General features: G+C 41.2%; 1 protein-coding gene across 2 annotated transcripts in view; it reads right to left on the bottom strand.

The window, feature by feature from the left end:
• DAB1 (DAB adaptor protein 1) overlaps positions 1 to 15,408 on the bottom strand; it is a 639,464-nt gene that overhangs the window by 265,365 nt on the left and 358,691 nt on the right. For both annotated transcript variants that reach the window (XM_083619364.1, XM_083619365.1), the window contains one exon: positions 8,984 to 9,045. The gene's annotated coding sequence lies outside the window, so the exon portion shown is untranslated. The remainder of the gene's footprint in view (positions 1 to 8,983; positions 9,046 to 15,408) is intronic.

The following is a 15,408-nucleotide window of genomic DNA, read 5'->3' as shown; positions in this document are numbered from 1 at the left end:
GATTAGTAACTATACTTACTCCATGCTGCATCCTCTGTTCCTAGTCACCTGTGTTGCAGGACTGAAAATGGGACTTTGTAGAGTGCTTTTTAGGTGCTTTTCCTCGGTATTTTCATGTCACCAAATCCTTGCTTAGAACCTGCTTTAAATCTCTTCAATTCTCATTCTCTCATTTCTAAATGTGGCTTACAACCCCACATGCAACCCCTCATCTATTGAATGCTCCAGCTGTGTTTTGCTTTTCATTCTGCTAACTCAGGCATGCACATTTTATACAGAGAATCCAGAGAAATACCCGAGTTTTTTGCGCACTGTGGAGATAATTTTGGCACACCTCTTACTTTACCACATATGAATAGAATACACACTAATTTAAGTTGAAATCATGGCTGTGATGAACCCTAATGGAAACCAATGTTAATTCCTGCATTTATGATACAATCTTAATTTCTAACTCAAGGACAGGAAGACAAACAAACCTCTGTCGTTACGTAGAGGGAGAGGCTGCCCCCAGTGGTGAAAGAAGGCTCCTTTGGCACCGTGGTGCATGCGCAGTGCTGATACAGATGGCGCATGTGCGGTGTTGATACCGCCGGCGCCACTCAAGCGCTGTACGGAAGACGCTCGAGCGGCACCCATAACAACGGCGTGCACACCCTCAGCTGCCCTACAGTGAGTGTAGCCCTCAGCCGCCTGCCATTTTGTCACCCCCCCGGGTGACACCCGGGGCAGGCAACCCGACGCCCCCCTTCCTACGCGCCAGCTGCCCCAAGGATGTCATTTCAGGTGTCATTGAAAGGGCAGAAAATGGTTGATTTTGCGTTTTCATAATAAATAAAAAATGTGAAATATATCAATGAAAGTCAGAGTTAAAAACAAGGTAACCTAAAAAAAATCAAAATAAAACCATATATAAATTATACACACACACACACACACACACACACACACAGTCATATCTCGGGTTGAAGTAGCTTCAGGTTAAGCATTTTTGGGTTGTGCTCCGCAGTGACCCAGAAGTAACGGAGTGTGTTACTTCCAGGTCTTGCCACTCGCGCATGTGCAGATGCTCAAAATGATGTCGCGCATGCGCGGAAACGGCAAATCGCAACCCGCATCCATGGATTGCATTTGCTTCAGGATGTGAACAGGGCTCTGGAACGGATCCCGTTCGCAACCAGAGGTACTACTGTGTGTGTATACACACACACACACACACACACACACACACAAAGTGGAGAAGACAAATAGATTTTTCGGTCTATATTAAAACACATATTTCAGTAGCCTTACCAAAACAAAAAAGGTTTTAGTTTTGCTATTTATTTCATTGTATTTTTTACTCACAGAAAGAGGCACTTTGGGGGTTTTCTGCTGCAAGGGACAAAATAATTTGGCTAGCTATAGGTATTTTATGCACCTGGGAAGGCACCATTTATTTGCATCCCCTACCTGGACAAAGCCTTAAAAGTGGCACAGTAATCTTTCTTCTTTCCTTTTCTCACACAACACAATGTGGTTACAGAGGCAGATGCTGTTCCGTCAACATGCAGACTGGTATGTGTGTGTTTGCATGCTGAGACAGCTGTATGTGATTTCTACCAGCAAGTTGCAAAGTGTTACAGAAAGAGCCAGGAACCCTTACATTATTCACATTTCTTCTTTCAATTTGATGTGATGGGTTTTATTCTGAGTACGCAAACTTTCTATCAAATCAGTAGACTTTTATAGCCAAATCTACTATGAAACAAACAGCAGGCCACAAATCTGTCTCATTTCGTTTCTACAGACCCACATTCTCAAATACTTATGCACCCCAGGCCATTCTCCTGATTCCAGTTCTCCCTTCCCAAGCAGTGCAGTTGGAAATCTCATTTTTTAAAAAAGGAATACCCATATCATCCTGAAAAAATCTATTTGGCTTTTCCTGTTTCTCCCTGCTCCCCTGCTCCATTTTCATCAACTCCTAAGCTTCTTCCGCTCAACAGAACTGCTTATTCTGCTATCTGTTAATGATAATAATGCTAATAATTTTATGGTTTTTACCCCATCCATCTGGCTGGGTTTCTCCAGCCACTCTTGGGTGGCTTCCAGCAAAATACAAAAAATAATAAAATGTCAGACATTAAAAACTTCCCTAAACAGGGCTGCCTTCAGATATCTTCTAAAAGTCGGATAGTTGTTTATTTCCTTGACATCTGATGGGAGGGCGTTCCACAGGGTGGGCACCACTACCAAGAAAGCCCTCTGCCTGGTTTCCTGTAACCTCACTTCTCGCAGTGAGGGAACCTCCTGAAGGCCTCGGAAGTGGACCTTAGTGTCTGGGCTGAATGATGGAGGTGGAGATGCTCCTTCAGATATCCTGGGATGAGGCCATTTAGGGCTTTAAAGGTCAGTACTTGCTGTTTCAATACAGTGGAAGAGTATGTGGATGTAGTATGTTCATCTAATTGCATTCATTATAGTACTTTCTCGTGAGCTATTTTAGGATATTTTAGAGGAAAGGCAAGCATGACATTATGGAAGAAATCAGAGGCTGCTTTTCACCACTCCTACTTCCACCACCTAGCTTTACATTTTAAATAAAAATACTAAACACCAGTGAATTGAATGCTGGTTTAGCCTAGGGGAATATATAGTGACACTTTCCAGTTGAGCAAGGCCTTATGTGTGGCTGCTTCATTCTCAGTGATGATCCCACTGCACATACACCAGTGATCACTTGGAAGTACAAGGTACCTTCATTGCCTCCTTTGTGCAAATAATTCCTGGTGATTTGGAGCAGTAGTTGTATGCAGTCATTGGCTTGATATAACCAAAAATACCCCAGCTGGCTTCTCCTGCTGGTTTCTTCAGGACTCAATATTGGAGTGGGAGAGGTATCTCTGAATTATAAAACTGGACCCACAACACAATAAAAGTTACAGTGGTACCTCGGGTTACATATGCTTCAGGTTACAGACGCTTCAGGTTACAGACTCCGCTAACCCAGAAATAGTACCTTGGGTTAAGAACTTTGCTTCAGGATGAGAACGGAAATCATGCGGCAGCAGTGGGAGGCCCCATTAGCTAAAGTGGTACCTCAGGTTAAGAACAGTTTCAGATTAAGAACAGACCTCCAAAATGAATTAAGTTCTTAACCCGAGGTACCACTGTATCTCTGCCCTGGTAGAATCCTATGTGAGCATGTCCACAGGTTTGCGCAGCATTTAGATCAGGGTGTGGCACCTGTGGCCCTCCAGATGTTTTTGGACTCCAATTTCCATCCAGTCAGCATGGGCAATTATCACTGATGATGGGAGTTGCAGTCCAGGAACATTAGGAGTATCACAAGTGTCACCTTCCTGATCTAGATATAATATATCAACTGCATCCCCCTTATCTATTACACCAATTATTCTAGTATAAATGCAGTTAGGTTCATCAGGCAAATTGTTCAATATTTATACATTTACAAGTTAGGTTTTTTTTATGGACATTCACCTAATCATCACTTGCAGAAAAGAGGTCTTCAGTAAAAACTAACATAAAATAAAACATGAATAGGCCATTGATGATCATTAGCATATTTGACAGGGAAAAAAATACCATGGTGTAGAGGAAATGTAGAACTGTGCTGATACTTGCCACTAAGGCCTCCCTCCCTTTTGATCCCAGTTCTCCGACAGGTATGCCTGAGACACTGTGTGCCAAGTAGCATATTGCAGAACACCCATGCTTCCTAGCAGCTACATCTTCTACTCAGAAGCAGTGCAAAGGAAGCCAGATGGAGTTCGCTGTGGGTGCACAGTGGGAGATCAACTAAAGAACATGTCGCACTCCCTGAACCTGGAGAGGCACACCTGTTACTTCCTTGTCTTTGATCTCTGGGAAAGCGGAACAACTCACCAAAGGAGGTAAGAAGATGAGTGCGTTATTTCCAGCAATATTCTACACTGGATCACTTACAGAAGCAGGTACCAATTAAAGATTGCACAGCATGAAGCAGATCAGATGGTAGTTGCAATTGAATGGTATAATTCAACACCACAGAGTCACAATTCTTGATGGAAGTTGACACCAGAGTAGGTTAGTTAACACTACTGCCAAATGGAAGCAACAGTTTGTGATGAATATTGCTAGTAGTAAAATGTGGCATCGTGAAAATGAATGCTTCCTACTGGTTAATGTGCCATGCATCCTAGCAGTTATTTCAAAAGGGTTCTCATGAATGTATTTGCAGAAGTTCTGAAAATCCCGCTTTATTTCAGACACCGAAATCTGATGACTATGCTATAACTGGCCCTGCAACTCAGAAAAATTGCCAATAATACTCTAGTGATGTTGGCATTAGATGCTCATGCACTTAAGGACTAATGACTATTCGTGGAATTTTATACTGTTCTCTCCTCCACTGCATGGTATCCAAAGGGAACAATTCAGGACTAGGAAGCAGAGCAAATAACTCAACCAAGGATTTGGTTCACACACTTCTGCTGTGCCCCCAAGTCAAGAATCCATCACCCAATGACAGCTGAAATGAAAACATGGCTGCTTGGGTGAAACTGATGCATAATTCTGAGGAATCTGCACCCAGGAAATGTGGTGGAAATCATCCTTAACTGCTTACCTTGCTGAATTCCATATGTATTTGCAAGTCTGGATCAAGCATTTGTATCAACAGAAACGCTTTTTAAAATTATTCTAGAAAATAGATGCAAAAGCACTATATTGGTTGTCTCCAAGTGGATTTTTGAGGTTAGAAGAGAGACTACAGTATGAGATTCCTGTTAGGGTATCCACAGGAATAATTACATACAGAACTTCCCATGGAGGCAATTCCCCCAGAAGACAGTTAAAGAGGTCAAAATGATAGTCTCTGTCTGCTCCACTGGGATGATCATAATCAACCTGAGCAAAAACTAATGGATTTGTTTCTACAATGTCTTGCAACCAGTTTGCAGGAGTGCACAGCAGAAGTAGCAAGCTCAAGATGGGCAAAATGGGGGATTTAGTTCAAGGCACATAAGCCCTAAGTCATTTCCCAAGAAACATCCATCTAACCCACTTTAACCTTTAAAGTAAACCCCAATGTTCCAATGACATTTGTTAAGTATATATGCTATTTCACCTCTCTCCGAAGGAAGTCTCCCCTTTTCTCAAAGCTTCCGCAAAAGACAGTGTTCCATTTGTTTTCTATACAACATGAGCCACAGAAGATAAATAATTTACCAACAATTCTAAATCAAGCATGGTATATTTGCTACAGACTAAAGACAGAGGGGATTACTTTAAGCAGAATTGTGTGAGTGCATGTGCCTATCCATCCATCCATCCATCATCCAGAACAGAAAACCTAGGCACTTTTTAGGTGGAGGATAAGATTAAATATGCTATATATAGGCTTACAAATGTATCCTGTCATAGGGCTGCCAAGAGCTTCACAACATTTCAGCTATTAAGGATTAAAAGCTAATTATACATGCAAACTTCCCTTTTCCCTTTTCTCCTGTGAAACAAGGAAGTCACAGGACTTTTAGTTTAATATGGCTTCATTCTGGCAACTAATGTTGTATTTGCTGTGATTTACCTGATTTTATTTTATTTTATTCCCATCACAAGCCACTTTAAATTCCAAAGCTGTAGAGCAGAACAAATTATTATTATTATTATTATTATTATTATTATTATTATTATTATTATTATATCATGGCCAGCTACCCAGCTCCTAAAATGACTTGATGGTCTTTTGCAAGAGTTTAAGCATTCAAATTCAAACAGGTCTCACGCTACTCATTTCCTAGATGGAAAGACTGTTTGAAATCTTTTCTTCATGTATGCCACTTTGAGCTATTTGTGAAACAGTCATATACAAATGCACACACAAAGAATGCTTCAAAAAGCCTGCAACCAGTTGGCCAGATATTGAAGCAAGTCCATTCTTCTACCTCTTCTTTACATACAATTTTATCCATTTGCACAGAGATCTTCCCACCTCCATCAACTCCTTCAGTACATTATCAATCACTTTATTGGCATATTAGCAATCCTTTTATTGTGCTGTGTGCATTAAATTCATTGTCATGATACATTCAGCATTATTTGTACCTGTTAGCTTTGCTGAGCTGTAATAAGAGGACATATTCCTCACATACCCTTTTCTGACACAGCATGTGAGTGCCAAATGCATTATTGTGAGGGCAGGTCAAGGCTGACAACAAAGAACTGCTACATACAAGCTGAACTTCCTTAAACCCAAGCTGAAATTCTAGGAACTGTTACCTGGGAATAAGTCCCACTGAACACAATAGGACTCATTTCTGAGCACACATCTATAGGATTAGATTGAACATCATTTCATGTCAGAAACTGCATTGTTTCTTGTGTGCACGCGCCTATGCATAGCCATGGGAGGAATTCAACATTATGCAAAGGTGATCATTCCACCAGGGCAAGCATATTTTAGCCCCATATAAATTGTGAAAATTGGCAAATCAAAGAGGGTACATAGGGGAGACAAAGGGGGGGCATTGCACAAGCAGGCATCCTTGCACAAGGCTTCTGCTGACAGGACTCATTTGTATATATGGCAAAATAGACATATATAGATTTATAAGATACAGATACAATTTACTATTTTCTAATTAGATTTTTTTAAGAACCAATTGAGTATTTCAAAAACTGGAAAAATGTATAAATGAAAAGCAAGATAAAATATATGATCACACACACACTGTACATACTGAGTGTGCAATCCTAAGTCCCTAAGGTGACACTCCAGGAGGTAAAGGAAGGTCCACTGTGAAGATCATCCTTTGACTGGCAGTGGAAAGCTCCACCACTGTAGCTCCTCTGAGCAGAAAGGGCAAAATAGAATCATTTCCAGCTGATGCAGCCTCCTAGTGCAGTCCAAGCTAGCCAGTGGGGTGGCCAGGTGTGTCCAGCATGGTATGAATTCATTGTCTGCTGATTTTCATGCATTTTGGAAGCACTGCACAAACTGCTTCACAATTCCTGTGCTCACTGCTTCCTAAGTGCCCAACAGCCAGCTGGTTGTTGAGCGATTTGGAAGCATTGCACAAACTGGCCGTGCCTGTAAAGCCCCTTTTGACCAAGCCATGCCCTTACCTCCCTCCCACTCCCTGATGTCATATATGATTTCATGTGCAAGTCAAGTAAGGGCGGGATTTCACTCAAATTGCTTCAGGGGCCAAATAGGGAGTCATGGTAGGCCAAATTTGTCCCATGAGGCAGAGGTTCCCGGCTCCTTTTCCTGGATCTAGGGATACAGCAAATGCATTTTTACTTTGGTCTCCTCAAAACACCTGTTTCCATGTTACGGAGAACCAGCAAGAGAAGAAGCTTGAGTGAGAGATGTTCCCTCTTTGTACACTTCTATGGCAGTGTTCAAAAGTAAGACTTGGGATCTTCCTCATATTGACATTTATAAGCCTCAGAAGCTTGGTGGTGTTCATGTTCTTCACTGATCTACAAGTTTCATTTCGTATATTGCAGCAGAACAGACAGATGAAATGCAGCTCACTTGCATTTCCTCATTTTCTGCTGTTTACAGCATAGTAAATAACCAGGAACCTACAAGCCTCATTGCTCATTATACTGAGATCCAGCGCCGAGGGCCTTCTGGCAGTTCCCTCATTGTGAGAAGTGAGGTTACAGGGAACCAGACAGAGGGCCTTCTCGGTAGTGGCGCCCACCCTGTGGAACACCCTCCCTTCAGATGTGAAGGAAATCAGCAGCTATCCTGTCTTTAAAAGACATCTGAAGGCAGCCCTGTTCAGGGAAGTTTTTAATATTTAACGCTGTACTGTTTTTAACACTTGATTGGGAGCCACCCAGAGTGGCTGGGGAAACTCAGCCAGATGGGCGGGATATAAATAAATTATTATTATTATTATTACTGAAGGACTTCAGTTTACCTTGTTTTTAAAAGAAACAAAAACAACAAAAAGAAAAGCCAAGCAAAATGTAGATCTCTTCTTCTGGAAAGAGGTACAGAAAGCATGGACTCACTTAGAGCTAGAGCTAGGAGCTCTCAGTTAGCTCTAAGCAGAGGAAGTTGCAAAACATGTGTGCTAAGATGTTTTACGCCCACATTGTATGCCTCAATAAAACACCTGTCACATAAATGTCAGTCTTCACTTTCATAATATATTGGGGCCACCAGGTCCTATCACACACAAATACCAAAGACTAAATCTGTACACTGCACAATATCCTTGAGCACAACAGATAACTGTTTTATAATAGTTGTTTCATGTAACTAAGTGATCGTAGATTGAGAAAGATCAGCCCAACAGTTCTCTGTATAAAATATGTTTCTTTTGTGATCATGGTATCTCCCCTGCCAATATGCAGTAACGGCAGCCAGAATTGTGTTGGCCCAGAAGTGGAAACAAGAAGAGATACCGACAGTAGAAGAATGGAGACTAAAATTGACAGACTATGCAGAACTGGATAAGCTAACTGGGAAAATCAGATATAGTAAAGACCAAAAGTTTATTGAGGACTGGGAAAAATTTGTGGACTATCTGAAAAATACATGTGGTATTAACACAACGCTAGCAGGATTTCAAGAGGCACTGTAAAAAAAAACAAATAAGTATTGTTTATTAGAAATATTAGGAATAAGGAGGAATATTGGCAATACGAAAAAAGGGAATGTGTATGAAAGGTATAAATATGGATGATTGTCAGAGACGCTGAAGGAAGTCCAAAACAGTTATGATTTGTTATATTCGGGATGAATGTATAATTTGATGAAAACTAATAAAATTTATTAAAAAAAAAAAATATGTTTCTTTTGTCTGAATTAAAAAGGACTTACTAATTCATGTCTATACTTTTCTGTCTGCCAATGCTAATTTAAAATGAAATACAGTCTGTCCTCCTGACCTTTGATTGTCTACTGCCCTTAGAAGTCATGTTTGATAGTTGAAACAAACACAGTTCTTTTGACCAATAATAAAAAAAAGCATCAAATTACCTCAGTAATCTGTTTCCGGTCATGAAGCCTAGATCCACTTAGCAGTCACCATGCCTTGGCCACTGTTTAAAAGAAATAAATACCAATTAGGGAACTGGATTTACAAATACAGATAGCTCCGCCAGTAGAGCATGAGAGTGGGTTCAAGCCCCATGTTGCACAAAAGATTCCTGCATTGCAAGGAGGTTGGTCTAGAATCACCTTGTGGTCCCTTCCAACCCTACAATTTTATGATTCGATCTGTCATTAGTTTGGTTGACTGAGCTTTTATCAAGCAGATCCATGGAGGAATATAGAATAAAGAACATCTGGGGAAAACCAAACCAGATTAAGGGCAATTCACACGATCACTTGGGACCAGTAATTATCAAGGAATAAAATTATCATCTTTTGATAAAGTATCCTCCATGTAACATTTTGTTCACATGGTAAATAAACGCCTATTGGTGGCAGTGACCGGTGGCTATTCATGCAGTCAACTTGAGACAGGCACAATAATCACATGACCAACACGGGCATGCTTATTGCTTCTCAGTCATCCCGTTATTCTTAATATTACATTTTAAGGTCACCTTTCACAGATATGACCAAAGATGTTGCAAAAATGGTCCACAATGCTGGTTTAAGAAGGGTGGACTAATTTAGCACTTCAGATTTGTCAAGAACCCTGCAGCTCTTCTTTGTATAACTATACAACTATTCCGTTGCTAACAAAGCCCCCCAAAATGGCTTTAATCTCCACCTTTTCTTCTGCACACATATAAGTCATACACTTGGTGTGTTCAATGAGTCTTTAGGAATAATAGAGTCAATCCTTTAAGAACCAATATACTGTGGTGGACATTTCAAGGAGAGAAAAAGAGCAGATATATTAAAACAATTTCAGCAATTTCCTTTGGTATTGAAAGTTGTGACCCTTTGAATAGCAGCTCCAATGCATTTCTATTTAATGGCACAGATCTACATATAAAGCCCTAAGGCCTGGAATACACACAGAAGCCTCATGTATTTATTTTATGAAGAGTAACATTAACTTAGGAATACTTTGATGAATGTTGAGTAGGGGTTTGCCGCTGTGTGTGTGTGTGTGAAAAGAAGTCTGCAGCATTTTGAAAAAGCATACTGTGATACACACACTGGTTTTCAAAAAATTGTCTGCAAATATAATACTAAAATAAATCCTCATGTCACATACAGCCATACCTTGGAAGTCGAACAGAATCTGTTCTGGAAGTCCGTTTGACTTCCAAAATGTTTGGAAACCAAAGTGTGGCTTCTGATTGGCTGCAGGAAGCACCTGCAACCAATTGGAAGCCGTGGAAGCCCCATCAGATGTTTGGCTTCCAAAAGAACATTTGAAAACCAGAACAATCACTTCCGGGTTTCGATCGTCCTTGAGCCGATTTGTTCGGGAGCCAAGGCATTTGAGATCCAAGGTACAAATGTACTACTTTCCAGTTTGACCGTGACATCTTTCCTACTAATATTTAATAGGATTTTTAACCCAAAACAAGATTCAAGAAGTTCACACCACAAAATATATTCTGAAAGTATTCTGATTTCACCTCCCACCTCCAAAGAAACCTGTCCAAATGTGGAATGATGTTCCAGGTCTAGATTGCTGCCCTGGTGTTGCTGGAGTACATCTGTCACTGGAGAATTACCCCAGACCATTGGCAATGCTGACTGAGACTGATAAGGGATGGAGTCCAACAGCATCTGGGGAACCATAAATTTCCATCCTCTCTTTTAAGGAGAAATCGGGTACCTATACAATTCCCACAAACCATGCAGGCTTTTAGCACTTTTTTTGTTGTTGTTTCAGGAGTCTGTCAGTTGAAATTAATTTATTAATTCATAAAAAGCTTTAAGGCAAGTTTCTTGTATCTTTGTTCCCTGAATATCTGTCCCATTTCCAGTCCATAACTCCATTAGGAGCAGATGGGAAAGGAAGGAAAATTCAGGACCTTGGATAAGGACTAAAGTACAAGTTCAGGACCATGGTTAGTGATCCTGCAGCTGAGTCAGAAAACAGAAGCTATCTCAGAAGTATCTTGGAACAACGGGCAGAGCCTTATATTGTGGGCTAGGTAGTCAAGATGGAACCCTACCTGCTAAGTGTCCATCTGCAGCCAGTTGCTTTTTAAGCAGTGGGTTTTCTAGCAGTGGGGACTGTTTCAGAGAAAAATCCTGGGAGTTCTCCCAGTCCTCTGAGATGTCTGTGGTCCAGACTTGGGTGTTTTAGAGTTGAGATGCCAGTGGACACACTGTGGAAGGGCCAGGAAATGGAGGCATCTCCTCCTCAGGGCTGCTGCTGTAGGAGGATTCTTGGCCTGGGGTCATGACAATAGGGAAGGCTTTAAACTGCTCACTACCATCAGGGATTTCAATGCAGCCAAGATTAATATTCCTGCACTGCAGCATTGTTCCTGCACTTGAGTATTGCTGTGTTTTGTTTTTTAAAAAGTCTATTTGGGGTATAATTTTTGCATATAATGAGTCAAATACCTGCTGCCTTGAGGGACATCTTCAGGAGAGAGAAAAGGCTAAGTAGTAAACCCTACATAAATCTGGAGTGGAGTCCCTAAAACAGTTGGATAGTGTCCTGTATGCCTCCTTCCAGCAATTCCTGCAGCAAAGTTGGTGCCAAATATATTGCTCTCCTTTCCTTTATATCATATCAGAGAGACCAGCAAATTCTTGTCATCTGGGCAGCCCAGGACCTCCATACACACTACTCAGGCTTGTGCCCCAGAGAGGTCACTTTGGTGCTGCCAACCCAGCAAAAACAACATGGGAGGAAGCAGTTACAAGTTACCAGTCTCTGCAGTCACAGCAGGTGATCTGATTCTCCAGCAATTTGACTTCATCCCTGGTGGTGCACTCCATTGTCTCCCAAGAGAGATGCCAGCAAAAACAACAACCACCCAAAATAATACACAACCCCCAAATCTTATACTAAATATAAGAGAGTCAAATTGTGGGCTGTACCATATTTATGGAGCATAATTTGTCTATATCTATATCTATCTATATATCATACAGCTATATACATTGTTGTATGCATCTGTTTATGTGCTCCTTACATAGGGGATCTGGAGTGTATACTGTATGTATGTAATATATTATGCTTATAATAAATATAATAATGTGAATGAGGTGTGATAACTTCATTCTTTGCAGAACTGAGGGTTTTTGCTTCTCTTAAGGAGTGAGATGGGGGTTTTTTAATAAAAAAAAAATCAACCCTGTGTAGATAAGCTTGACATCAAGATTTTCAGACAATTCCATCCTGAGTTTGGTGTGTGTGTGTGTGCTGTAAAAATGCTTCTTATATATGTATTATTTTTGCTTTGAGTACTTATTTACTGTTTATTATCTTATTGTATGGTTTTGCTTTGATTGCCTGTCTTCTATTGTCACCAGCTGTCTTGTACAAGGACACTTACAGGTGGAATAGCAGAACAAAATAAATTTGTGTCTGCAGTATGCAGGGAAGGCGAAAGCAAGATCTTGAAGAGGTTGGCTCTGTTCTGTGTAGCTTTGTAGATTCTACTTCCATGCAAGAGGCTAGACAAGGACTTCAGACTATTCATCCCTTCCTCAGTGCACGCACACACACTTTATGACTTTCATGACTCCATGCAGCAGGCATAACACACTCCAGACAACCCATTTTCAGGGGATTATATGGCTCTTCTCAGGTAGTTAAAGTCACTCAACCTTTTGACCTTGTGTCCCCTAACACTCCTAGAAGCATAATCACCCAGGAATGCACCACTTGTCATGTGTGTCTTATTACTGAAATAAAAAGATCAGCCATTCAGCAACCTGCGCTGTAGCATCGGGTTCATTTGGTGTATACATTATGATGAGAAAATAACATAAACTTAATAAGCTACACTGTTAATTAGCACATTGTCTCACTAGGGAGATGAGATACATAAATAAAATTAAGAATGATTAAGTGGAGAGGAGGCAGAGAAGTCAAACTGGAATAAACAGCATTTCTCAGGTCATTGGCTTAAATACTGATATTGCATGCTAGGATAATGCTTACATAAGAAAAGTAAATCTATGAACGCTAGACATCCGCAGGCACTCAAGCTGAACATCACAGCCAATGGGCTCCTGGTTTGCTTTTGCTGAATGAGACTGTAAGAACCAGGCTAGGTCAATGGTCCATCCCCTGCCTGGCTCTAATTGTACATTGATAACATAATTTATCTGAACAAAATGGATTTCAGGTTATCATGGTGGGCAACCTGTGTGCTTCCAAACAATTCTCTCTGTTACCTGGGCATTCCTGTGAATAGTCCCCCCCCCCCAGCAGCCACAGAAACTAGAAACCTGTGTGTATGTGTATTTGTGTGTGTATGTGTATGTGATTATTATTATTATTGCCACTCAGGTCCTGCTTTTAGGCTTCCCATAGACACCTGATATGATTATCTCAGTAAGAACAAGATGCTGGACTATATAGGCCTTTCATGGGGCTCTATTTATGTCATTATTCTCAGGAGCAGAGGAGATTCATCATCACAATTATTGTACAGAGTCATTACTCCAAACATTTCTAAAAGCTTTGCCCTACATTAGTGTTTAGGTTGGCTGGGGGAAGCATTACTGTCCATTGCACTGCTATAATAACTAAATAATAAGGTCATATTCATTACATGGGAAAGGCCCCTGAAAGCTGACTTACTAAAGCACCACAGAGAAAACTGTATTACAGTTAAATGCCATAACAAAACAGTACATGACTAATCTCCCCCCCAAAAAAACCTTTAGGCAGAAATCCTTTTCTCCCTAATTCTCGAGAATCCAACCCCCCACTTCTTAGAAAGAGACCTCTAGTGGCTAGCTTCTGCCTGATTTAGATGCATAGTAGTATTTTTTCAACAGCCCCCCCCCCGATGGACAAGATGGATGTTTACATAGCCACATAGCATTTTATAATGAATTCAAAGCCTACCCAAACAGTATTTTGTTGTTTAATCATTTAGTCATGTCCGACTCTTCATGACCCCATGGACCAGAGCACTCCAGGCACTCCTGTCTTCCACTGCCTCCCGCAGTTTGGTCAAACTCATGCTGGTAGCTTCGAGAACACTGTCCAACCATCTCGTCCTCTGTCATCCCCTTCTCCTTGTGCCCTCAATCTTTCCCAACATCAGGGATTCTTCTCTTCTCTTGAGGTGGCCAAAGTATTGGAGCCTCAGCTTTAGGATATGTCCTTCAAGTGAGCACTCAGGGCTGATTTCCTTAAGAATGGATAGGTTTGATCTTCTTGAAGTCCATGGGACTCTCAAGAGTCTCCTCCAGCACCATAATTCAAAAGCATCAATTTTTCGGCGATCAGCCTTCTTGATGGTCCAGCTCTCACTTCCATAAATCACTAGTGGGAAAACCATAGCCTTAACTATACGGACCTTTGTCGGCAAGGTGATGTCTCTGCTTTTTAAGATGCTTCATGGATCACTGCCTTGCCGTGGTGAAGGGGCTTGAATAACTCAGAGAAGCTATGACCTATGCCGTGCAGGGCCACCCAAGACAGGTCATAGTGGAGAGTTTTGACCAAACATGAGCCACCTGGAGTAGGAACCGGCAAGCCACTCCAGTACCCCTGCCAAGAAAACTCCATGGACCCAAACAGTATATTTAACCACAAATGCCAAGGATAATAAAATAGCACTTACTCATCTTGTCTTTGATATTATTGTTCTTTTGTAGCACAAATAAAAAAACAGTATGTAAGAAATGGACAGAAGCAATAATGCAGCTTCCTGTAGCGAGGTATGCTTTGGATGTTTTTGGCTACAGCTCCCGTCTTTCCTGACAACTGATCATGGGAGCTAGAACTCATTGGAATTGTAGTCCAAAACACCTGGAGAATACCTGTATGGAAAGGGCTCCAATAAAGTATAGTGGATGAAGTGTGTTCTGCTCACTCTTTGCACATCTGCATCCCGAGTGAAGTGAAGGCACAGGGTATAGGCCTACAGCTATTTCACAACAGTATGTGGATCTGAACACACCAAAGAAGGAGTGGCGTACAAGCAGAACTTTTTGCCCAGTGTTGCTGACTCTGCAGACTGTTTCATTAGCAAACGGATTAAGCATGTTTGCACAGATGAACATTGTATGGGGAAGGAGAAAGAATTGAAACAGTTACTGCCCTTCCCCCATGACAATCAAAACTTGACCCGTTGTGCTTTGGTCATCATCACTAATGCTGGGGTACTTGAGCAACTGAAGACTCAGAAACAATACTACAACAGCATTTGCATGACATTCTCATCAATTTACTGGGGTGGGGCATGGGGGGAGAGTGTGCATCCTGGATTAGCATCTTAAATAGGTTTGCTCCACCACCTCCAGAATTTGGCGGTTTTGATTTCTTTCAATTTCACATTGCCCCCCCC

This window comes from Podarcis filfolensis, assembly GCF_964270895.1.
Source record: "Podarcis filfolensis genome assembly, chromosome: 6".
Taxonomy (NCBI): Eukaryota; Metazoa; Chordata; class Lepidosauria; order Squamata; family Lacertidae; genus Podarcis; species Podarcis filfolensis.
This window is presented reverse-complemented; position numbering and strand designations above follow the sequence as displayed.